At 40.2% G+C, this 25,661-nt stretch overlaps 1 long non-coding RNA gene across 1 annotated transcript in view; it reads left to right on the top strand.

Annotated features, from left to right (window-relative positions):
- The window catches only part of LOC125122113 (uncharacterized), a 29,011-nt gene extending 21,922 nt beyond the window's left edge, over window positions 1-7,089 (top strand). The window contains exons 5-6 of the long non-coding RNA XR_007133701.1: window positions 2,224-2,331; window positions 7,003-7,089. This is a non-coding gene — a long non-coding RNA (uncharacterized LOC125122113). The remainder of the gene's footprint in view (window positions 1-2,223; window positions 2,332-7,002) is intronic.
- Window positions 7,090-25,661: the final 18,572 nt, after the last annotated feature.

Genomic DNA, 25,661 nt, shown 5'->3' with positions numbered 1-25,661 from the left:
TGGCATCCAGTGGATTGAGGTCCAGAATTCAGAGGAGGCAAGAGGCATGTGTCATGGCTGCTGGTTTTCCAGTTTGCCCACCTGAGCGGAAGGTGATATTATTCACTGAGAGAGGAACTATTAGATGAGGGCCATTCTTTTGTCTTCTCTTGGAAACGAGACAGAAGATGAATATTGTGCCTAATCATTGCATGTGCAACAAGTGTGGAATGTCTGATGTTGTACAGGTCATCAGCTTCATTGGTCAGGGGTCTGAACCACCAGACACAGAAATGTGTGTCAGATTTGTAGGTGTTATAGATGGTAACTGAACCATAGGGGCAGATGTGCTCACCCAGCAAGCATAGGTAGGAGGAGAAGAAGAAAGGTCTTAGCACACTTGAGCAACCTGACACTTCCAGTTTAAATCGAGGAAGATGAGTCTGCAAGAATGATAAGAGTGGCAAGAGAGAAAGAAGAACATCCAGAAAGATGTGATGCTGTGGGGGTTTTGAGAAGGAAGCAGTGGCTTTGAGCCTTTAAACAACGGACCCATAAAGCAAGCAGTGCAACTTCTGGAAAAAGCCTAAGCATCTAAATCACATGGTGCTTAGCAAGAGCTCCTGTAGGGCTTGAGTGGAACAAAGAACAGAGGGTGGAACAGATGTTGTGGGTATCTTACCAATATTCCTAGAGCAGTCACTTCTATATTCCAAAGGCTGCTTTGCTTGAGGGAGGGATGTATGTATATACATATGTGTATGTATATGTATGTGTATATATATATACATATGTGTATATGTGTATATGTATATATGCATGTGTGTATTATGTATGTATGAATATACATATGTATTTGGCCTGCAGAGTACCTTAGCCTAAGCACAGGACAAGCCAAAATGACAAAGTCAGTGTCCCCAGAAATAGCCCTCAAACATGACAAACAGGGATTTGAAAACTCTGTATCCCAGGCCCTTGCCTTTCAGTTACAATAACTCTAAAGAATATTCTCCACTGTCTCTCAGGGCTCATCAGGGCCCTGAGCACTAGTGGCCCACCATCGTAACTGGTTTGATAGTATCTACTTCCTGCTCTCTCCTGGTATATTCTGCTCTTCTACTGCTGTTTTTAGGATCACATCCTTGTGTTGCCATCTCAGAGGTGGTTTTTGGGGTACCTAGACCACATAGAGGGTGAGGGGATGGAGTTGTAAAAGAAACTTAAGGAGACTGACTTAAGAAAAGGTAGCAGGAGGAGAAACAGATGCTTTATTACAATTGCAAAAGAATCCTGAGCCTGTCTGAACATTAGTGGAAAGGATATAGGCAAGAGAGAGAGAGGAAAGAGAAGGATTTGTCATAGAAGGAATCTATGACAAATACTTTTTTTTCCCCTCATGCCACTGGTTAAAAATATGAAAGAAGAAAAGAAAACAAAAGGAATGAAAAACATGATGAAGTTTGCATCATAACAATTAGGAGATCTCTTTGTAGGTGTGACCAAAGCACAGAAGTTTCCTCTTCCAAAGAAAAAAGGCAGCTCTGATGTTCGGGGACTTTTTGTGTGTTTAGGAATTCCCAGCATCTCTAGAATCCACTGTAACCACCCATGACACATTTTTCCTTCCAGATGTGAGCACTAAAGACTCAGTTGTCAGTTGAATACTCTTGTATTATTTTCTCAGCAATTATTTTAAGGAATGCATTTGAATAAAATGCACTTTTGGCATCATTTTTAAGAATGGATGATGATTTATGCTTTTCTTGCAGGGACAAGATGGCTCTGGCCATGAGTCATGGCTGTACGCTGGGAAGATTCCGATGGGAACCTTGCTCTAGCTGGTTGAGCCATACCTTACATGGACTTGAGGCCGTGCATGGCTTTTATTAACATGTACATTTTGCTTGTTAAGGCTCGAGCTTCATCTTTTCCTTCCCAACTCAACCCAGTTTGTATTTCACACGCACCTGATTCAGAATCTAGGCTTGGGATTCAGAGTGGCTTGGGAATAATCATTTGGAAAAGTTCTGATGACTTGTCAGCTAAAACAGGATGATATGTTCTCAGCTGCAGCTAGAAAATGGGCTATTTCTCTGCAAGGGAGCAGATTCAAATGGCAGGCAAGGTTCTGATTCTTTTCTCATCTCTAGCTCCACAGGGCAGCTTTAGTGCACAGCAAAACTGTGCCTGGGTCAAAAAAATATTATGAACCACAGCACAGCCCTGTACTTTTCTCAATTGCAGAAAGAATTGCTTTACCGACAGCCTTCAGATGTAATTTTCCCAGTGAAAAATCCCCTTGCCAGAGCAGATGTTCCTTGGAAGAAACACCGAAGTCTTTCAGGATCCAAGGTGAATGAACTCTAAGATTGATTATTGAAGTTTCCCAGGTTAAAACCATTTCTGTCATCGTCCTTGGCCCTGGTTCTCAAAATGTGTTCTACCGCTTTGCTTCTTAGACTTGACATGTGTACAAATCTCCTGGAGACTTTAAAACTTCAGACTCTGTCTCAGTGGTTCTGGGGTGGAGGCTTGAGACTATGGATCTCTGACAAGCTCCCAGATGATGCTGTTTCAGATCAATGTGATTTCTGAATCTTCCTCTGAGCAGCAGAAAGATGCCTGTAAATTGCTGTCCAACACAAAGATTCTTGTGTCAAACAAGTTCAAGAAAAAAATAACTTATCTTTTCACCTTCCTCTTCCAAATTCTGCAAACTAATAAATACTCTAAGAGGAGCAGTTCTAAAGAGGTCTGATACAAAACTAGTAGACCATAGAACCATATTTTGGCATGCTGTTTCTTAACAACCTAGGGAACTTGATTTTTGTGAAGAGAAAGAATGGTCTGATGTGTGGTCTCCATTCAGACATTTGTTCAGTCACTAAACAAATTGAAGTCAGATTCAGAATATGTTAGACATTCTTTTTAGTAGCCATGGTCACCCTTCTCAGGTGAGTTCTCCACTGATTCTCCAAAGGAGCAAGGCTGTAAGTCAGGCTCTCGATAGCCCTAATAAAACAGTAAACTTTCCACCTAGAGTTTTGGTATTCAAAGTGAATGGTGCATCCTTCATCCAACTCTAAAAACTGTTAGGGGTTCAGCTGCCACCATGTTCTTGTCAAAAGCCCAACTGAGGGAGTTCCCTTTGTGGCTCAGTGGTAATGAACCCGACTAGTATCCACGAGGATTCAGGTTGGATTGCTGGCCTCGCTCAGTGGGTCTTGGATTCTGTATTGCTGTGGTGTAGACCAGGAGCTACAGCTCTGATTCATCCCCTAGCCTGGGAACTTCCACATGCCATGGGTGTGGCCCTAAAGCCCTCAAAAGGAAAAAAAAAAAAAGACCAATTGAGAAAAGTGCTATACAGGAAAGCTAGACAGGGGAATTTAAATTCCTTCAGCCATCAGAAATTGCAAACTTCCCTGTGTCTATGGATCAGTCCTACAAATATGTTTCCAGGAAGATTCCTGAACCTTTGCTCCAGAAATGAGTATCCTTTGGATATAGGTATATTCTAAAGATCTTCATTTCAATAAGCATTTCCAGAGATTTCTGATGCAGGTACCCTGAAAACCAGTTTAAGTTCTGTTTCTTTAACACAAGCAACCTGGCCCAAAACAAGCTTTTTTGTGCTGGCTTTCTGAACATGCACATTTGTGAGTCATGTTTTAATGTTTCTGTGGAGGATATCTATAATTGTATGGGAAAATGTTGGCATTTTCTTTAAAACTGTTACTGAAGGTATTGCCATTATGTTGGAACATCAGAAAATTGTGCAGGAGTTCCTGTTGTGGCTCAGTAGGTTAAGTACCTGACACTGTCTTTGTGAGTATTCAGATTTGATCCCTGGCCTGGCTCAGTAGGTTAAGGAACTCGAGTTGCCATAGGTTGTAGATGTGGCTCATATCTGGTGTTGCCATGGCTGTGGCATAGGCCTCAGCTGCAGCTCCAATTCAGCCTCTAGCCTGGAAACTTCTATGCACCACAGGTGTGGCCCTAAAAAGAAAGAAAAAAAAATTCTGCAAAAAGAAGTAACTGTCAGAGAAGTACAACTTTGCTTGTGCAATTTGGAGTGTAAGCTCATCAGAACTGAAGCTTTCCGAATATGATTTGTTGTGAAAGTAACTGAAAATCTTGCTCCTAATTCATGACGTGTATTTACCCTTTATATAAATGGGTAAATGTGAATTTTACCTCTAACTGTTAAGTTGGTACTCTAAGTCATCTGTGCCTTTACGTTTGCCCTTGGGCTATCACCATACTCCTGGGATATTTAGTCCACAGCTTGAGAACTATAGCATTATATCTTGATTAGGATCCCAGAAGTAAAGAATAAATAGGAGTTCCCATCATGGCTCAGTGGTAACAAACCCGACTAGTATCCATGAGGACTTGGGTTCAATCCCTGGCCTCGCCAGTGGGTTAAGGATCTGGTGTTGCTGTGAGCTGCGGTGTAAGTTGCAGAGGCACAGCTCAGATCCCCCGTTGCTGTGGCTGTGGTGTAGGCTGGCAGCTATAGCTCAGATTCAACCCCTAGCCTAGGAACTTCCATATGTTGTGGTGAGGCCCTAAAAAGACAAAAAAACAAAACAAAACAAACAAACAAACAAAAAAAACACAGAGAAATAAAAGAATAAATAAATATCTGGATGAAGTTTTTCAAAAGGTGCAATTTCCAGTTATGAAATCAATCAGTCCTGGGAATGTACTACACTGCTTGTTGACCAGAGTTAACAATGCTGTACTGTATCTTTTTTTTCTTTCTTTTCTTTCTCTCATTTATTTATTTATTTATTTTTGCTTTTTAGGGCCGCATTTGTGGCATATGGAAGTTCCCAAGCTAGGGGTCAAATTGGAACTACAGCTGCCAGCCTACACCACAGCCACAGCAACGTGGGATCCAAGCCACAACTGCCACCTACACCACAGCTCACGGCAATGCCAGATCCCCACACCACTGAGGGTGGGCAGGGGTCGAACCTGCATCCTCATGGATGCTAGTCAGATTCGTTTCTGTTGCACCACAATGGAAACTCCTGTGCTGTATATTTGAGAATTGCTAAGAGAGTGGATCTGAAATGTTTCATCAGGAGAAAAAAATTTGTAGCTTTGCATATGAACAGTTAACTACACTGATTGTGGCAACTCTCTTATATACATATATCAAATCATGATGTTGTATGACAAATAAGTGTTATATGTCAACTATATTTCACTTAAAAAGGGATAGATAAAACTCCTTTATAATTTGTCCCCAGAAATAAAGGTTGGCTTACATTAATATTTTATGATGAGAGTTACATTATTTTCTTTCAAAATTTCAACTGGGTAGGTAGGATATTCAGAGTAGAATTACTTAATTACAGTGATTTTTATTAGTCTAGTTGTTTAGTGTATTTGTTAAAAATTTCCAATTTTTCTAAATACATTGAATTTCAACTTAATGTTCCTTCTCTTTATTTTGAAGTGACTTTATTTTATTTATTTAATTTATTTATTTTTTTGTCTTTTTGCCATTTCTTCAGCCGCTCCCACGGCATATGGAGATTCCCAGGCTAGGGGTCAAAACACAGCTGCAGCCACCGGCCTATGCCAGAGCCACAGCAATGCAGGATCTGAGCCGTGTCTGCAACCTACACCACAGCTCACGGCAACGCCAGATCCTTAACCCACTGAGCAAGGAAGGCCAGGGATCCAACCGGCAACCTCATGGTTCCTAGGCAGATTCCTTAACCACAAAGCCACGACAGGAACTCCTTGAAGTGATTTTAAATCTAAGGCATTACACCGCAGCTCACAGCAATGCTGGATTCCTGATCCACTGAGCAAGGCCAGGGATCAAACCCTCATCCTCATGGATGGTAGTCAGATTCGTTTCTACCTTACCAAAGCAGGAACTCCAGCATCATCTTTATCTTAAAGACTGAAAATGAGACCCAGAGGCCATTGAAAGACAGTGCTCAGTGTTAGTCCATCAAGGTGACATTGGAACTTGGTTTTCAGATACTAAACACACAATCGTTCCTCAGACCTCAGCTGCTAACTTTTGTTCACTTGATGCCATATAGTAGGTGTGAATAGTCTCATTTGTCATAGCCTCTTGGCTTTGATATCTGTCCAAATGGAAAAGTACTGGGATGGATAATAACTAAGTAAAAGGTATGTGCAAGAAAACAAAGGAAAACCATGTTAGTTTTAGCAAATCAACATTCTACAGTTTGACAAAGTGTTGACTGACGGTTTCTCTTTGGATCTAAGATATCTGGGTTGGTTTTAAAATGAGACACAGAGATGACTTTAGCAAAAAGGAATTTTTTACAAATTCCAACTCATTGGCTAAATAAAGCATATTATTTTAATAGAAATGAGGTCCACATGAGTATTGCCCACAGATAAGTTTTTCATCAACAAACCACATTCTCCCCATGCCTAAATGACATCCTGGACGGGGAATTAAATGACATCCACAGAATATCATGGCAGCTAGTTACCACTGGAAAACAAAACTGAGCAAAACAAATAAGAACAACAAAGTCAATTAACCTGTTGATTTTTCCATATTATATCAAACATCCACTCTGATTTTTAGTCCCTGAGTTAACCCCTTCCTTTTGTAGACATCCAATATTGGATCATATGGGTGCTCAACTGACTCTTTCGGGTTACTATTAAATAGGAAGGTTCATGTTGAAGTGATTTAAGTTAAATTTATCCATCATCCTTTCTTACACAAACACACTCAAGCTCAAACACACCAGTGTTTACTATGGGACAAGGTGAGTACTTGATAGTTCCTGAAAAAAGATCGATGAGCTTGACCTGTATCTCAGTGGTTTTCACCATAGCCACACAATGGGCTCCACACTGACTGTTGTTCCCTGGGTGGCCAGTAGAACAAGATTTTTATACAAATGACACAATTCCAAGGAAGAGCCATTGGGGGGATGTATAAATGGACCATAAGTTGCTGGAGACAAGAGACATTCCTTACATTTGCTCTTTATCTTTCATTCTATCTAGCCCAATGCAGAGCATGTAGAAGATACCCAGTAAAGATTTCCTTCTTGGTGGAGTGAAAAAAAACACAGCCTTCACCTCTCATTGCTTGACCACTGGTGAGTTGGGAAAGGGAAAAAAGTTGTGTGGGAGATATTTGTGGACTGAATAGAGGCCAGGAAAAGAGAATGAATATCCTCTCTTACCTTTACCTTCAGTTTTTAAATTTAACTTATATTATTAATTATGACAATCAATATTTGTATTAGAATATTATGTGACCTATCGTAATATGTTTATTTACCACTATTTTTGTATTTGTTTTGTATATAATTATAGCAGACAAGAAATACCCAGCATATCCATAAGTCACTATGTGCCCATAAGCTATACATACTCAATATTTAACATCAAACAGGACTTCTGTCATGTAAGAAGGTTTTATCAAATGCAACATTCAGTCCAAATGACAGTAAAGCATATAACACAGATTTGATTCTCCTTCAGTGCCAACTTCCTCTCTCTCTCCGTAACGGAAGTGAAAACTTTGACCTAATGAAAGTGGTGAAACAAACCCTGTTCACATTGATTTGCCAACCAGAAGGCCCACAGTCTAAATACAGGAACTGGACACAGGAATTTCAGTATTTGTTTTGCATTATAAAGATATTGGAGCCATGGAGGGAGTTTTTTGAATTTTGATTATTAGAGATTCAAACAATGTTTACATACAAGATACCAGTCTGTATGACACTATATACTGGCAGAGAGCCAGCCTGTACACATACAGCCCCTATTGTGTGCAGCAGACAGCCACCATCGGGGTTGGCTTTTATAAATTAAATTAACAAACATTTAATGGAAACCAGCTTTAACAGATAGCTTGGCCAGATTTAGGAGAAAGTTTTGTTTGTTGTTGTTTTAATTCCTTCCCCACTGACAGCTGTTGATAGAACCAGGCAATTACTAACCCTTCATCTTGTCCACTGACTTATATGGACACGGTTTTTTTACATTTGTTTTATGTTTTGATTTTAAACTTTTACTTTTTTAAAAAAGCAATTGTGGACTCCTCCAGCTATTGTTACTTCTCCCCTTCAAACACTGGGCTTTGATATGGGCTCATACCAACACCACAGACATTGAGGCTGGAGTTTCTAGAGAGATGGTGGCAAGGACAGAGTACACTGGGGGCTGTCCCCCTGCTAGTGGAGCACTGAGAAATTATGGAGGCCACCAAATCCGAATCCTGTTATCACATCCACTGTGCAGGGCAGACTTTTCCACAAAGGTTTGTGGACTCCAGAGAGCTCATACTCTTTGTTTCCACTCTTCTAACCCATCATAAGTACATTAAAGGCCCTAGAACCTTAATGAACTCATTATGCATTTATGAGGTTCAATTTCCTTTAGAAACCATAAGTTTTTCAAAGTCTGTGAGTCAGTATCTATTCTGCAAAGAAGTTCATTGTGTCCTTTTTTTAGATTCCACATGTAAGTGATAGCATATGATGTTGGTGTTTCATTGTCTGACTGACTTCTCTTAGCATGATAATTTCCAGGTCCATCCATGTTGCTGCAAATGCTGTTATTTCTTTCCTTTTAATGGCTGAGTAATATTTTATTGTGTATATGTACCACATCTTCTTTAGCCACTCTTGTGTCAGTGGACATTTAGGTTGTTTCCATCTCTTGGCTATTGCATATAGTGCTGCCATGAACATTGGAGTATATGTGTCTTTTTGAGTCATGGTTTTCTCTGGATAGATGCCCAGGAGTGGGACTGCTTGATCAAATGGTAGTTCTACTTTTAGTTTCTGAGGAATCTCCATAATGTTTCAATTTACTTTCCCACCAACAGTGTAATAGAGTACCTTTTTCCCCCACACCCTCTCTAGCACTTATTGTTTGTTGACTTTTTGATGATGGCCATTCTGGCCAGTGTAAGGTGCTACCTCATAGTGATTTTGATTTGCATTTCTCTAATACTGAGTTATGGTGAACATCTTTTCCTGTGTTTTTTGGCCATCTGTGTGTCTTCTTTGGAGAACTGTCTGTTCAGATTTTCTGTCCATTTTTTGTGGGGTTATTTGTTTTTTTGGTATTGAGTTGTAGGAGGTGTTTATAAATTCTGGAGATTAATCCCTTGTCAGTCACCTCATTTGCACGTATTTTCTTCCATTCTATGAGTTGTCTCTTTGTTTTGTTTAGGGTTTCCTTCGCTGTGCAGAAATGTTTAAGTTTAATTAAGTCCCATGTGTTTATTTTTGTTTTTACCATCATTACTCTGAGAGGTGGGTCTGAAAAGATGTTGCTGTCATTTATGTCAGAGAGTGTTTGGCCTATGTTTTCCTCTAAGCGTTTTATAGTATCTTGTCTTATATCTAAGTATTTAATACATTTTGAGTTTATTTTTGTGTATGGTGTTAGGAAGTGTCCTAATTTCATTCTTTTACATGTGGTTGTCCAGTTTTCTCAGCACCACTTATTGAACAGGCTGTCTTTTCTCCACTGTATATTCTTACCTCCATTCTCATAGATTAGTTGATTGTAGGTGTGTGCTTTTAATTCTAGGCTTTCTATCCTGTTCCACTGATCTATATTTCTATCTTTGTGCCAGTATCATATGTTTTTGATGACTGTTGCTTTGTAATATAGTCTGAAGTCCAGGAGCCTGATTCCTTCAGCTCCATTTTTCTTTTTCAGGATGTCTTTGGCTCTTCAGTCTTTTGTGCTTCCAAACAAACTTTAAAATATTTTGTTTGAGTTCCATGAAAAATGTCCTTGGTAATTTGATAGGGATTGCATTGAATTTGTATATTGCCTTGTGTAGTATAGTCATTTTGGTAATATTGACTTTTCCAGTCCAACAGCATGGTGTGTCTTTCCATCTTTTTGTGTCATCTTTGATTTCTTTCATCAGTGTCTTATAGTTTTCAGAGTACAGTTCTTTTGTCTCTTTAGGTAGATTTAGTCCTAAGTATTTTCTTCTTTTGGATGAAATGGTAAAGAGGATTGCTTCCCTAATTTCTCTTTCTGAACTTTCATTGTTAGTATATAGAAATGCAGTCGATTTCTGTGTGTTAATTTTGTGTCCTGCGACTTTGCCAAATTCATGGATAAACTCTAGCAGTTTTCTGGTAGAGTCTTTAGGATTCTCTAGGTCATCTGCAAATAGTGAGAGTTTTGCTTCTTCCTTTCCAATTTGGATTCCTTTTATTTCTTTTACTTTTCTGATTACTGTGGCTAGGACTTCCAAAACTATGTCGAATAGTAGTGGTGAGAGGGAAAATCCTTGTCTTGTTCCTGATATCAGCAGGAATTCTTTCAGCTTGTCACCATTGAGAATAAGGTTAGCTGTGGGTTTGTCATATATGGCCTTTATTATGTTGAGGTAGGTTCCCTCTATGCCCACTTTCTGAAGGGTTTTTATCAGAAATGGATGTTGGGTTTTTTCAAAGGCTTTTTCTACATCTAATGAGAGGATCTTATGGTTTTTATTCTTCAGTTCATTAAGGCGGTATATCAAACTGATTTGCAGATATTGAAGAATCCTTGCATCCCTGGGATGAATCCCACTTGATCATGATGTACAATCCTTTTAATGTATTGTTGGATGTGGTTTGCTAGGATTTTGTTGAGGATTTTGCATCTATGTTCATCAGTGAAATTGGCCTGTAGTTTTCTTTTTTTGTGGTATTTTTGGCTGGTTTTTGCATCAGGGTGATGGTGGTCTCTTAGAATGAGTTTGGGAGTGTCCCTTCCTCTGCAATTTTTTGGAATAGTTTCAGAAGGATAGGTGTTAGCTCTTCTCTAAATGTTTGAGAGAATTTGCCTATGAAGCCATCTGGTCCTGGACTTTGTTTTGTGGGAAGTTTTTTCATCACAGTTTCAATTTCAGTACTTGTGATTGGTCCATTCATCTTTTCTATTTCACCTTGGTTTAGTCTTGGAAGATTGTACTTTTCTAAGAATTTGTCCATTTCTTCTAGGTTTGCTGTTTTGTTGGCATATAGTTGCATATGATATATATATATATATATAGTCTCTTATGATCCTTTGTATTTCTGTGATGTCCATTGTTACTTCTCCTTTTTCATTTCCAATTGTATTGATTTGAGTCTTCTCTCTTTTATTCTTGATAAATTTGGCTAGGGGTTTATCAATTTTGTTGATCTTTTCAAAGAACCATCTTTTCGTTTCATTGTCTTTTCTATGGTTTTCTTCATTTCTACTTCATTGATTTCTGCTCTGATCTTTATTTCTTTCTTTCTTTCTACCAACTTTAGGTCTTGTCTGTTCTCTCTCTAGCTGCTTTAGATGTAAAGTTAGGTTGCTTATTTGAGCTTTTTCTTGTTTCCTGAGGTGGGCTTGTATTGCTATAAACTTTCCTCTTAGAATGGCTTTTGCTGCATCCCATAGGGTTTGGAGTGTTGTATCTTTGTTGTCATTTGCTTCTAGGTATTTTTAATTTCCTCATTGAGTGCTTCAGTGGTCCATTGGTTGTTTAGTAGCATGTTGTTGAGTCTCCACGTGTTTGCGTTTTTTGCAGTTTTTTTCTTGTTGATTTCCAGTCATATAGCATTGTGGTCAGAAAAGATGCCTGATATGATTTCAAGTTACTGAGGTTTGATTTGTAGCCCAGGATGTGATCAACCTTAGAGAATGTTCCATGTGCAGTTGAGAAGAATGTGTACTCTCTTGCTTTCGGATGGAATGTCCTATAAATATCTATTAAGTCCATCTGGTCCAATGCTTCATTCAGGGCCTGTGTTTCCTTATTGATTTTCTGTCTGGATGATCTGTCCATTGCTGTAAGTGGGGTGTTAAACTCCCCCACTATTATTGTGTTATTGTTGACTTGCCCTTTTAAGGTTGTTAGAAGTTGCCTTATATATTGTGGTGATCCTAGGTTGGGTGCATAGATATTTAAAATTGTTATATCTTCTTCTTGGATTGATCCTTTGATCATTAGGTAGTGACCTTCCTTGTCCCTTAAAATATTCTTCATTTTAAATCTACTTTGTCTGATATGGGTATTGCTACTCCCACTTTCTTTTGATTCCCATTTGCATGGAATATTTTCTTCCATCCTCTCACTTTCAATTTGTATGTATCACTAGAAGTGAAATGGGTTTCTTGAAGACAGCATATATATGGGTCTTGTTTTTGTATCTATTCAGCCAGTCTGTGTCTTTTGGTTGGGGTGTTTAGTCCATTAACATTTAAGGTAATTATTGATATGTATGTTCTTGTTGCCATTTTATTAATTGTTTTGGATTTGTTTTTGTTGCTCTCTTTTCTTCCCTTCTTCTCTTGTTCTCTCCTCTTGTGGTTTGATGACTATCTTTAGTGTTGTATTTGAGTTGATTCTTCTTACTTGTTTCTGCATCAATTGCAGATTTTTGGTTTGCAGCTATTCTGAAATTTTGATATAAGAGTCTATATATATGTACGAGATTGTTTTAAGTTGTTGGTCTCTTAATTGCAAGTGCATCTCCAGTGTCCTGCATTTGTATCCACCTCTTTTCATGATTTCTGATTTTGGTGGTATAATCATGCATGGATGATTTCATATCTTTATGTATACCTTTACTGGTGAGCCTTGTCATTTGTGGTATTTTTGTATCCTGTTGCAGCCTTTTCTTTTCACCCTAGAGAAGTTGCTTTAGTATTTGTTGTAAAGCTGGTTTAGTGTTGCTCAATTCTCTCAGCTTTTGCTTATCTGTGAAGCTTTTGATTTCTCCTTCAAATCTGAATGAGAGCCTTGCTGCATAAAGTAATCTTGGTTGGAGGCTTTTTCCTTTCATCATGTTAAGTATATAATGCCACTCCCTTCTGGCCTGCAGAGTTTCTGCTGAAAAATCTGCTGATAACCTTATCGGGATTCCCTTGTATGTTGTTTGTTTCTTTTCCCTAGCCGCTTTCAATGTTTTCTCTTTAATTTTGGTCAGTTTGATTAATATGTGTCTCAGGGTATTCTCCTTGGGTTGATTTTATATGGTACTCGATGTGCTTCCTGGATTTGAGTGAGTGGTTGCTTTCCCATGTGAGGGAAGTATTCGGCTATTATCTCTTGGAATATTTTCTCTATCCCCTTCTCTCTCTCTTCTCCTTCTGGCACCCCTATAATACAGATGTTGTTGCGTTTCACATTGTCCCAGAGTTCTTGAGACTCTCTTCATTTGTTTTCAATCTTTTTTCTCTTTTCTGTTCTGCATCAATAATTTCCACTAATCTGTCCTCCACCTTGCTTATTCGTTCTTCTGCCTCCTGTATTCTGCTGTTAGCTGCTTCCAATGATTTTTTTATTTCAGTTATTGCATTTTGCATCTCTTCTTGCTTAAGTTTCATATCTTGTATCTCTTTGCTTAGTGTTTCCTGTAAGTTATCCATCTTTGCCTCCAGTTTATTTCCAATGTCTTGCATCATCTTCAGCATCAACAGTCTAAAGTCTTTTTTCATGGAGGCTAAGAATCTTCTGATCACGTAGCTGATTTTCTGGGCTTTTTTCTTTCTCCTTTATCTGAGTTATAGTTCTCTGCCTTTTCATTTTTATAGGTTTTTGGTGAGGTGACCTTTTTGCAGACAATTCATCTACAACCTCTCTTACTTATGGCGTCTGCCCCCCTTGTGGCTGAAGTTGGTATGGGGGCTTGCTGTAGGCTTCCTGATGGGAGGGACAGATGCCTGCCCACTGGTAGTTGGGGCTGATTCCTATCCCTTGGGTGGGTGGGGCATTGTCTCTGGTTGAGATTAGAGGTGGCTGTGTGCCTGGGGGCTCTTTAGCCAGCCAGTTTGCTGATGGGTGGGGCTTTGATACCACCTGGATTGTTATTTGGCCTGGGGCTTCTCAGTGCTGATGGGTGGGGCCAGATTTTCCGAAAATGTCCACCTTCAGAGAAAGGCACATTGATGAATATTCCCAAGAGCTTTGCCTCCAAGTCCTTTCCCCACAACAAACCACATTCACCCCATTTTCTCAGGAGATCCACCAAGAACTGCAGTCAGATCCAACCCAGATTCCATGGAGACTTTGCTTTGTCCTGGGACCCAATGCAAGTAAAAGTCTGTGTGTGCCTTTCAAGAATGGGGTCTCCATTTCCCCCAGTCCTGTGGAGCTCCTATGCACAAGCCCCACTGGCCTTCAATGCCAGATGCTCCGGGGCTCTTTCTCCCAGTGCCAGATCCCTGGGCATGGGGGTTTGATGTGGGGCTCAGAACTCTCACTGCTGTAGGTGTGTCTTTGTGATACACACACTTTGCAGTCTGTGGGGCTTCCCACCCAGGATGTATGGGGTTGCTTATATGGCATAATTGCCCCTCCTGCCTCTTGATGTGGCCTCCTTTTTGTCTTCTGGAGTAGAATATCTTTTTGAAAGTTTCCAGTCCATTGGGTTGAAGGTTGCTCAGCATTCAGATGTAATTTTGTTGATTTTATGAGATAAGTTGAGCTCTAGTCTTCTATTCTGCTGTCTTAATCTCGTCCCCTATGAGGTTCAATTTCTATGCCTTCAAACCCTATCACATAATTTATCACCATACATGCATATGAAATCCTGTTGTACTTTCTTATTTAATTTTATGGAAAAGTTTATTTTGAGAGATGTTAATTATTTGTCAGTATGACAGTACTTTTCATTATAAATTTATTCTGAATACTTACAATAATTCTCTGAAAACATTTTTAGGAATGAATTATTATTATGTCTACACATGTATATCTCACATTGTTTATTTTTTGTCTGTGTCTTAAATCTAGTAAATTTAAAGTTGCCAGGTAAAATAGAGGATGCTTGGTTCAATTGGAATTTCATGTAAGTCATTAATTTAAATTTTTACAATGCTGTGCCAGTTCCTGCTATACAGCAAAGTGACCTAGTCATACATATAGAATATTTTTTACTGGATTCCAAGACATACTAAAGCATTAGTCATTGTTTATGAAATTCAGAATTAACCTGGCATCTTGAATTTTTATTTGCTAAATCCGTCACCTCTAAGTAGATTGTATGCATCTCCGGGCATCACAGATTACGCTTCTCTTTGTCTAACACTTATCTGGCCTGCATCATGCTGTCTCATAGCATTAAATCGTTCACTGTTTTTCGTTCACAGGTGGCTACACCTGTGGCATATGGAACTTCTCAGGCTAGGGGTGGAATCAGAGCTGCAGCTGCAGGCCTATGCACAGCCACAGCAATGCCAAACCCAAGCCACATCTGTGACCTATGCTTGCAGCTTGCAGCAATGCTGAATCCTTAACCAACTGAGCAAGGTCAGGAATTGAACCTACATTCTCATGGACACCATGTTGGGTTATTAACCCACTGAGCCACAACAGGAACACCCTAATGGCATAAAATCTTAACTGCTAAAACATCCGATGAGGAACCATTTTCCACGTTGGGTTCACACATATTTTATAGATAGAGTATTTCTAGGCACTATATTAGAGAGTACAAGTTATAATTGATAGTGCTGTAACTGACTGTGGAAAATATCAGTCACTTCATTGCTCTTTACTAAATTAAAGGCGGTGGGTGCTATTATAAAAGGAGCAAACCCTGTCTAGACCTGGGTCCTCATTTCCTCTCTGACACATTATCTAGTTCTCTATTTTATCATCTCTGACTGTGAATACATCTATGGGTGTCATAGATTCACTATATTCATAACCCAATTCCTTTATCCTCCTTGTAACCACAGCTTTTGACATACAAGGTGGCAGGGTCTATTTCTGTGCCTCTTGATTCTGACTGTGGCCATGTGACTAATCTGGGCCAATGAAATGTTAGCAGAAGGACCCATGCAGAGACTTGAAAAACAACTGTCCAAGGAGTTCCTGTTGTGGCTCAGCAGGTTAAGAGTCCAACTAGTATCCATGAGGATGCAGCTACAATCCCTGGCCTCGCTCGATGGGTTAAGGATCTGGCATTGCTGTGACCCTTAGCCCGGGAACCTCCATATATTGTAGGTGTGGCACTAAAGAATAAAAGAAATTTTAAAAACAATTAAAAGAAAGAAAAAAAAAAGAAAAAAAAACACCTCACAATTGGCCATGCATATTTCTGTTTCCACTGGCGCACATCTGCCTTTACTGTGAGAATGTGCCCCAGCTGGCCTGCTAGATGGGATGGGATAGGAGGGTGAGGTGGAGAAGAGCAGTAGCCTCTATGCATACCTGATGCTCACCCAGTACAGGAAATAATCAGATGGAAAGATACCACTTTTCATCGAGAATCATGACATCATTTGTGTGTAGATATTGGCAAGGTTTCAGGAACACATACTGATACATGCATATTGGAGTCAAGCAATATCTGATTGGGCCTGAGCATACCAAGGACCAAGCTTCACTTCCACACTGCATCACCCTTTCCAAGTTTAAAGAGCATAAAACAGCAGGATTGTAGTATAAAAAGCAAATAAAAAAGGAGCATATCAAAGGCTGCTTGGTCCATGGAGTAACTCTTGTGGGCAACTTACACTGAACATGTGAAGGTCAAGTGTGGGTGCTCATTAGTGTGGGCATAGCTTTAGTTAAAGCTGGAAATGGATAGAGCTGGATTCCTCCAACTGCTAGTAGGAGTTTTTCTGTCTGACTTGTTCTGCATGGCTATTGCTGAGCAGAATAGGGAGATCTGAGTGCTTTTCTGTGTGTGCCCTGCTTGGTATAATACTGAATTGCTGTCTCATCTCCGTGTGTTATTGAACTGAGCTTTCTTTCAGATTGACAATGAAAAGCCCTTATTTATTTTTCATTATTAATGAGTTAAGGGAAGGTCATCCAGATCAGACATGGCTGGATGTCTGATAGCTCCTTCTCTTTGTGGTATCAAAGGATAAAAATATTACAGTTTCATGATGAGTTTGATGTCCTTGACTTAAGTGGGAAAAAAAATCCATGGATTGGGAGAGTACAGTGCTTCACAAACAGTGGGGTGCTCTTCCCAAGGCATCTCCTGCTAGAGCAAGTTGTCTCCAGCATTGGGAGTAACCACTTGAAAACAAGATATGATTGGCTACGAAGCAGGGGTTTCCTTATAAGGATAATAGATCCTGTTTTCTAGGGTGAGGTGAGCCAGCCAAGGCCAAGTTGGAGGGTTGTGGCTGGTGTATGTTGTGTTTCCTAGATAGGGAAGCATTTCCCATAAGTTTGGGTTAAGATTTGTGACATGGGACACTGAGGCAGCCCCTGTTTTGTAGGTCCCAATATACACATTTCCTTTAATGGCTGGTAGGTTCCTGAGTTTCCAAAGGCTGTGAAGTGGGGGGAGGCAAGGAAGGTTTTAGGTGACATACCAGAACTAAGCCTTTACCATGTCTCTATCTAACCTTTCTTATTAGTAAGTAAACTGAATCCTTAAGAATTACTTGTGTGGAAACTGGGCTTAAATAAAAAGAATGTTGTGTGAGTGTATATATATACATACACACATATATATATATGTTTTTATATACATATTCTTATTTAAGGATATGTACGTATATTTGTATTTTTTATTTAAGTGTGTGTATGTGTGTGTGTGTGTATATGTGTATATATATATATAATTGGGTCATTTTCCTGTACAGTAGAAAATTAACAGAACACTGTAAACCAACTATAATGGAAAAAATAAAAATCATTAAAATTTTTTTAAAAAAGTACAGAAAGTGCCACAGATCCAAATTCTCACCAGACTGCGACAAGGGTATAACAGGTACAAATACTACAACCCGCCCCCCACTTCCTAGTAGCTCACAGTACTAAGCAACCCCAGTCTAATGCCCGTAGAACCCAGAGAAATGAAAGTAGATGAAAGCAGTGGATATTTTCTCCAGTTTCTGACTTTGGAAGGAATTCCTAGATATAATAGGTATGTGGGGGGAACATCTTATTGACAGCACAACAATTCATTGACTTCCTAACATGACTAGTCATGTACTGCACTTCAGTGCAAACAATAAGGTTATTGTTCAGGTGGGAAAACAAGCAATTTGTTGGAAGGCGAAAAGGTGAAACTGTTGAATATGCTGGTTTTGTTTGGGGAGGCTGAATGTCATTTTCCAGGTACTCTTAAAAGATGTATGTAATAGGAGTTCCCACTGTGGTTAAGACTCTGACTGCAGAGGCTCAGACAGCTGTGGAGGTTCGGGTTTGATCCTTGGTCTGGTGTCATGGGTTAAAGGATCCCACATAGGTCGTGGCTGTGGCTCCGATCCAAACCCTGGCCCAGGAACTTCCATAACCCACGAGTGCAGCCATTAAAAAAGAGAAAGGGAGTTCCCGTCGTGGTGCAGCAGAAACGAATCCAGCTAGCATCCATGAGGACGCAGGTTTGATCCCTGGCCTCACTCAGTGGGTTACGGATCCATTGTTGCTGTGAGCTGTGGTGTAGGTCGAAGACACGGCTGGGATCTGTTGTTGCTGTAGCTGTGGCATAGGCTGGCAGCTACAGCTCTGATTCGACCCCTAGTCTGGGAACCTCCATATGCCTCAGGTGTGGCCCTAAAAGGACAAAAAAACAAAAAACAAAAAAGAAAGAAAGAAAAAAAAGAGGTATGTAATAGAGACATATTTAAAGATTTGACCATTCATGAAAGCAAGGATTTCTTATAGTTTTTCCTACTGCTTTTTTTGAGGGTAGTGGGATTCTTTTTGTTTTTACGCATTTAGATTCAGTCTACCAACATGCTCATTAAGTAAAGACTCTAACGTAGAGTCCTCGATAACACTGTTCTCTTTCTTGCCAACATGCAGATGTTGGAGGTTTGTGGCTGACATTCCTTCAAAGGTGACAACACATTAATAAGTAAGACTCTGAACTGTGGTGAACAAAGCTGCTGCTGAGTTCAGTTAATGCTCCAAGTAGAGGACTTTGTCAGGGCAGCTTCATAGTTTGGGTTCCCTCTTTTTAGAGTTTTTTGTATCTAGGAGTTCCTATTGTGGCTCATCAGGTTAAGAACCTGACATAGTGTCTGTGAGGATGCAGGTTTGATCCCTGGCCTCGCTCAGCGGGTTAAGGACCCAGTGTTGCTGAAAACTGTGGTGTAGTTTGCAGATGCAGCTTGCATCTGGTGTGGCTGTGGCTGTGGCTGTGGCCAGCCACTGGAGCTCTGATTCAACCCCTAGCCTGGGAACTTCCATATGCTGTGGGTGCAGCTATTAAAAAAAAAAAATGCATCAATTTCCTAGCTAATGATGGTCCAATTAGAATGGTTGGGGATGAGAAGGGGAAAAAGCCTGATAGTTTGTGGGGTAAAAATAGAAATTTGGAAGGCCCTGTACTAAGTCTAGGGCCACATTTCTGAATTCCATAGCATCAGAGAATTTTGTTGTGGGGGCTGGTGTTTAGATATTTACAAGGGGGGTTTGGGGTTAGCTATTGATCCTCAAAAGATATTTATTTTTATAGTGTTTAGAATATCTTTCAATAATTTTTTTCTTCATTAAAACCCATCTTAACTTGGCCTGATGTTTTCCTGTAAGTTTCTATTCCTAGGAACCTGTTTTTGTTTGATTGACTTTTTATTTAAAAAAAATAAATAAATGTGGCCCAATGTATATTTTCTATATAAGCACAAAATGACAGGCACCCAGCTGTCCTCAGTCTTCTAGACTCCCAAAGGGATGTCTTTTAAAAAAATTTTTTTCTAGGGTGTTCCCATTGTGGCTCTGCATTACAAACCCAATTAGTATCCATGAGAATTCAGGTTTGATCCCTGGCCTTGCTCAGTGAGTTTAGGAACTGCCATTGTCATGGCTGTGGTGTAGGCTGGCTGGGAACTTCCATATGTCACAAGTGCAGTCCTAAAAAGAAAAAAAAAAAAGTATAGTTAATTTACAATGCTGTGCCAATCCAAACAGAAATCTTTGAATACACACACACACACACACACACACACACACACACACACACACACACACACAAAATGAATGAGCTTTCCCCAACTTTCTTTTCTCAATTTCCATGCTTACATCCCTGAGAAGTAACAAAGTATCTAGGAAAGACTTAGGCAAGTTCTCAAGTAGTAGGTGTTGGAAATCCGGCCCCTTATATTCCATCTACAGAGACTTTTGTGGGCGCCATGGTCAGACTGGATGCTTCTTCCTACGTTTGTTTATAGGTTCCTCCCAAGTATTTGGATCTCTCTCTGGTTTCCATCTGAATGTCTGCGGCTGAGCACAACCATGTGAGCGAAAATAGTCCAGGGGCAAAACAACCTCAGACAGACTGCAGTGAACAGAGCACTGCAGCCTGAAATATTTGCACTGTCATCAGTCGGTGCTAAAAGGAGGTCAGTGGATGTTTCTGGATGGGAGGCATAGGCAGGATATGGAATCTTGGAAGGTTTTTCTTCTATTGATATCCATGTGATTTGGAGGTTTTTGCTCATAGCTCTTGCTGCAAACTTGGAGTGCCAGAGTAAATAATAGTGGCCATGGAAAAAAGCCCTCTGGAGCTCATTTAAAGAAAACTAAAAGGAGATCTTTCTTGCCAACCTGGGCTTCATCTTTCAACCCACAACTGAGAGAGATGGAGACAGAGACAGATACGCTGTAGTCTGGAGGACAGTTGGTAAAAATGGAGTCGCCGCCATGAATTAATGTATTGGTTTAAATGCTGATCTGATGATTGTCATCTTACCTGTGTTTACTCTGTGTTCCTCATGAAGTGGCATTCTGTTCCCTCCAATAGGACTTTGAAGTAAATATTATCACTGCCCCCAATTAAAGAGGGAAACTAATGCACAAACAGTGACTTGCTCAACGATATATGGCTAGAACGTAGGGAGAAGGAAGATGGATTTGAACTCAGGAAGGCTGGTCCCATGTCTCCTGGTTACCCAATATTTTTATTATCCTGGCCTTTGTTTCTTCCCCGCCCCCTGCCTTGTCCCTTTTTCATACAGACTACTGTTGAAAATACCTGGGATCTAGATTAGAGGGTAGGAAATGATCAATTATGGACCTGACTGATCAGAGTACAGTTTGTGGGCTGTCCACTGCCCCTGTGAACACTGTTACTAATTAACCCACATCCTCAAGAATTGATTCTCTCAATTTGTACAACTGTCTTGTTATTTCTAAGAGATATTTCCCGTTAATGCTTTTCAACTCATAAAAATAATCCCTGGAATTTAGAGAACTAAAAAAATCTTGTCTAACACTTTTTTTTTTTTTGCCATCATAAGTAAAAATTGGATACTTATTTGAACTTGGAAATGTCCTACAGGTTAGACCACAGGATAAAGGAGTGTAGGGAGGGAGGGAGTATAACCCAGTATAGTGATGATTTTAGTGATGATGATTTTAAGATGTAACATCACGAACCAGCTTCAAATTTTGGCCTTGACACTGAGTTTTGCCCTGGGCAAGTTAAGTGACCTTTACACCCCTCAGTTTCCTCCTCCTCTGTAAAATGGGATTAATAACAGAGCCTACTTTATGGGGTTGTTATGAGATTCATAGTGGGCATTTTAAGCACTGAAAACCATTTTTTTTTTTGTATCGGAAAGGGCTCAATAAACACATTATATATTTTCACTCATTCCTTTTTTTTTTCTTTGTCTTTTTAGGGCCACACCTGCAGCATATGGAGGTTCCCAGGCCAGGGGTTGAATTGGAGCTGTAGCCACTGGCCTACACCACAGTCACAGCAACTCCAGATCCGAGCCAGGTCTATGACCTACACCACAGCTCACGGCAACACTGGATTCTTAACCCACTAAGCGAGGCCAGGGATCAAACCTGTGTCCTCATGGATGCTAGTTAGATTGGTTTCCGCTAAGCCACTGTGGGACTTCCAAGGTATTTTCACTCATTCTTAAAGGCTCCCACATAAAGTTACCTGATGCAAATTCACAGACTATTCCAGAGGTTTGTTCATTAAGATTGTCTACATCCCAGGCATGTGATATCATCTTCCTGAAATCCAGCAGATTGGAAATATAAGTATCACCTTCAGCAACTCTCTCTCACTCCAGACATAAAACATGTTAACACTCGGGAGTTCCCATCATGGCTCAGTGGAAACGTATCTGACTAATATCCATGAGAATGCAGGTTCAATCCCTGGCCTCGCTCAGTGAGTTAAGGATCTGGCATTGCCATGAGCTGTGGTATAGGTCACAGATGTGGCTCGGATCCTACGTTGCTGTGGCTGTGGCATAAGCTAGTGGCTACAGCTCTAATTCAACCCTTAACCTGGGAACCTCCATATGCCACAGGTATAGCCCTAAAAAGACCAAAAAACAAAAACCTTTCACTCAAACTTACAGATCATCTCTCCCATCATGACTCTGAAATTACCTTCTCTCTGGTCCCCAAATCAGAACTGCCTGGCACGCTGTGCCTACAAGAACCCCTAACCCCCACCCCTCCCTGCAGTGACCCCTCACTCATGGCCTTCCAGGCAGCTCTTCCGTTGAAAGTTCTTTTCCCCACGAGTTGCCTTTTGGAGCCTCTCCAGACATCCTAATTCCAGGCATAATCTGGTCTTGCCCACTCACTTTTGTGGCCCTTTCATCTCAAGTGATTTTTGATATTCTCCCTACACGTGGAGGCCTTGAATCTTTAAATTAGCCTCCACTTCCAGAGTCCATCCTTGACCCATATATTAATTTCAGATTTCCTTTGCTCCCCAGTCAAGGCTTTGAGCCATCCCAACTCTTTGGGATCCAGCCTTGCCCAGCAGAGGATATGCATTATTTTCAGTGCTTTTCACATGAGGGAATCTCACTAAAATGAGAGATGCTAGGTTAGTAGGTCTGAGATGGAGTCTGAAACTCTGTATTGTTAACAAACTCCCCAGTGACAGAGGCACTGCTGTGAATAGCAAGACTGTAGGTTTCCTATAGGATCTCTTAATTTTTCCCTCTGCTTTGCATCCTGACTTCTCCTACAATTGTTCCTACAGCCAGAACTGTTCCCTCAAACAATCCCACTTATTTATCATTAATAGCTCCCTCCAGATTATAGAAAAAAAAATCTAAACATGTTTGTAGAGCACTTGAGGTACCCTACTTGAAATCCTATGAAATAGTCAAAGACCAGCAAAATAAGGACGCCTCTTCCTCAAATCTTCTTCACTGCTCATCACCCTTAATCACTCCTATGCATGGAGATTTCTAGTTTGCTCCTCTGATAAGCCCTTTCATTCTCCTTCATTCATTCATGGATTGTAGGAGTTTGTTCGTGCCTCTCCCCTGAAGGGCTCTTTGAAAGTCCTCCTCTGTAATCCTAATCCAAGATCAGAGACAGAGAGGTGGCCAGTGCTTGCTCCATGCCTGGGCATGTGAATGCAGTTAGATTTCGAGTAACCAGGGTGTAGCCACGGTGGTGGAGCCAGCTGGACAATGGTGATGGATAATGTTGTTATAAACCACTTCAAATAAAAATATGGGGGGGGTGTAATCTGGGGTGCAGCTATCAACAACAGAGCTCTACCATATACAGAACTGATAAGAAAAAGGAACCAAACTTCAACATGGAGAATTTTAAACACCAGTTGAAGATTGTTCTGTTGGCTTTCCTCTTTGGTGGACAGCTCCTGCTTTAAAAAGTATTTTTTCTTAGAGTTCCCTTTACAGTGCAGAGGAAATGAATCTCACTAGTATTTATGAGGATGTGGGTTCGATCCCTGGCCTCGCTCAGTGGGTTAAGGATCTGGCATTGCCATGAGTTGTGGTGGCTGTGGCATATTCTGGCAGCTACAGCTTTGATTCGACACTTAGACTGGGAACTTCATATGCAGTGGGTATCACCCTAAAAAGCCAAAAAAAAAAAAAGTATTGTTTCTATGCCTCCATGAATCAGAGAGAAATATACCATGAATGTCTGGGTGATAGTGTTTGAAGGTTGATAGCATCTTACTGATTCTCCTGGGATGATGCTTATGCATGGACTTGAATTCCTTTAATCTTCTCTCTTAGATACAGTCCTTAGAACTCAATGTTGCAATAATCCACCACTCTAAGGGTGTAACGGGATCCATTTTTTCCCCCGTTACAATCTGATTAAATTGCTTATTTAATTATGCTTATAAAAACTTTAAAATTTTATGAAACCCTCACTTATTTGCATGCAAATGTCAGTGGCCTACTTTTAAAGATGGGTTTAGTTACTATAATGTTCCTGAATCACAGAAGCATTGGTTCAGACACATTCTCTGATGTAAATTCATAAAGTCAGCAGCCAACACCTACTTTAGGAAATCAAGATTCAAATAATTTTCCATTCACCACTTTCTTTGGATATATTCTCAGAAAGTTGGCGAGAGTCCTGTAATTCAGGACTTGGAGGTGGGCTGTTGTGGCATAGTTAGACATAGCAGTGGCTCCCAAGATTTTGTTTTAATATCTGGATCAGCTACTAAATGGTCTGTGATTTTGGACTGTCCACTGTATCTTCTGGGACTTCAGTTTTCTCAAATACATTAGGATAGAGCTGGGGAAAAAAAAAAAAAAGTCTTTCATTCAGAGGTATGTGTTGAGAACCTACCACAAAGTGATAGGGCGTGGGATATATTTGCAAACCAGGTAGACATGTCTCTTGTCTTCTAGGAACTTGTAAGACACATATGTGTCCAAGGTAGATGAGAAATGGGAAGTTGTGGCTAAGGAGATGGGAGTTTCCTAGATTCATGAGCTCTGGGTTCCTCTCATACTGAACTTTCTGACATTGTGTCAACTCAGCAACATTTTTCTCATCATGTGCTTTAGGGTCTTGGCCTAGGGATACTCTTTTCCTTGTTTCTTCTTTTCCTGTGTATCTTTTGAGACTTACCTCAAGAATTACTTCACATAACCAGGTCCTGCTGGGGCAGAAGCTCTCCCCTCCATGTCCACAGGCCTTGTCTTTGAATTTTATCTTCATCTCACATTATAGTGTCCATTTATTTCTCCATCACTCTGCCAGATATAAACTGTCAGGATCAGGGTCACTAAAAATATCTGTTATACTTAAAACTACTGCATAGTGCATACGAGACATAGGAATTCATTAGTTAATGAACTAATTAAGGAGGATCAGTAATTAGTTAATTATTGGTGATATTTGTACTGTATATCTGTTAGGGTCTAGTTAATATGATTTAAAGTATTCTACAGCAGTGTGGTCAGTAACATGCAGAGGAGTTCCCATTGTGTCCATGAGAGTGCGGGTTTGATCCACAAGGTCGCAGATGTGGGTCAGATCTGGCATTGCTGTGGCTGTAGTGTACTCCTGCAGCTGCAGCTCTGATTCACCCCCTAGCGCTGATACTTCCATATGCTTCAAGTGTGGCCATTTTTTAATAGGACAAAAAAAACTTTGCATCAGAAGTGTCTCTACTTTGCAACAAAAACTCAAATATGATGCATTTCAGTTTGACAGTCCAATTTTATTTCATCCATGAAGCCTTTCTTGACCTCCCCCAGGATCCTCTGATTTTGGACTCAGAGCCCTGGCTGAGTCTCTTCTTTGCCCCTTCAGTATCCTGCTTTGATTATTCTTTCCTTATAGTTTGTGTGTGATCTTTACCAATGGTTTTGTGACCCCAGCAAAGAACACAGTTAGTGGTTCTTTAAGAAATATACAGCCCCATACATGGAAAATTGTCTATTGGCTGGTTACAGCCAATCCAAGGGGCAATATACCCAACTGTGGAATGTAATCAATGGACCTTTGGCAGTGAGTGGGGCACTCAAGCTTGGTG

Source organism: Phacochoerus africanus, chromosome 3 (assembly GCF_016906955.1).
Source record: "Phacochoerus africanus isolate WHEZ1 chromosome 3, ROS_Pafr_v1, whole genome shotgun sequence".
Taxonomy (NCBI): Eukaryota; Metazoa; Chordata; class Mammalia; order Artiodactyla; family Suidae; genus Phacochoerus; species Phacochoerus africanus.
The sequence above is the reverse complement of the archived record's forward strand: the minus strand, read 5'-3'. Positions and strand labels throughout refer to the sequence as shown.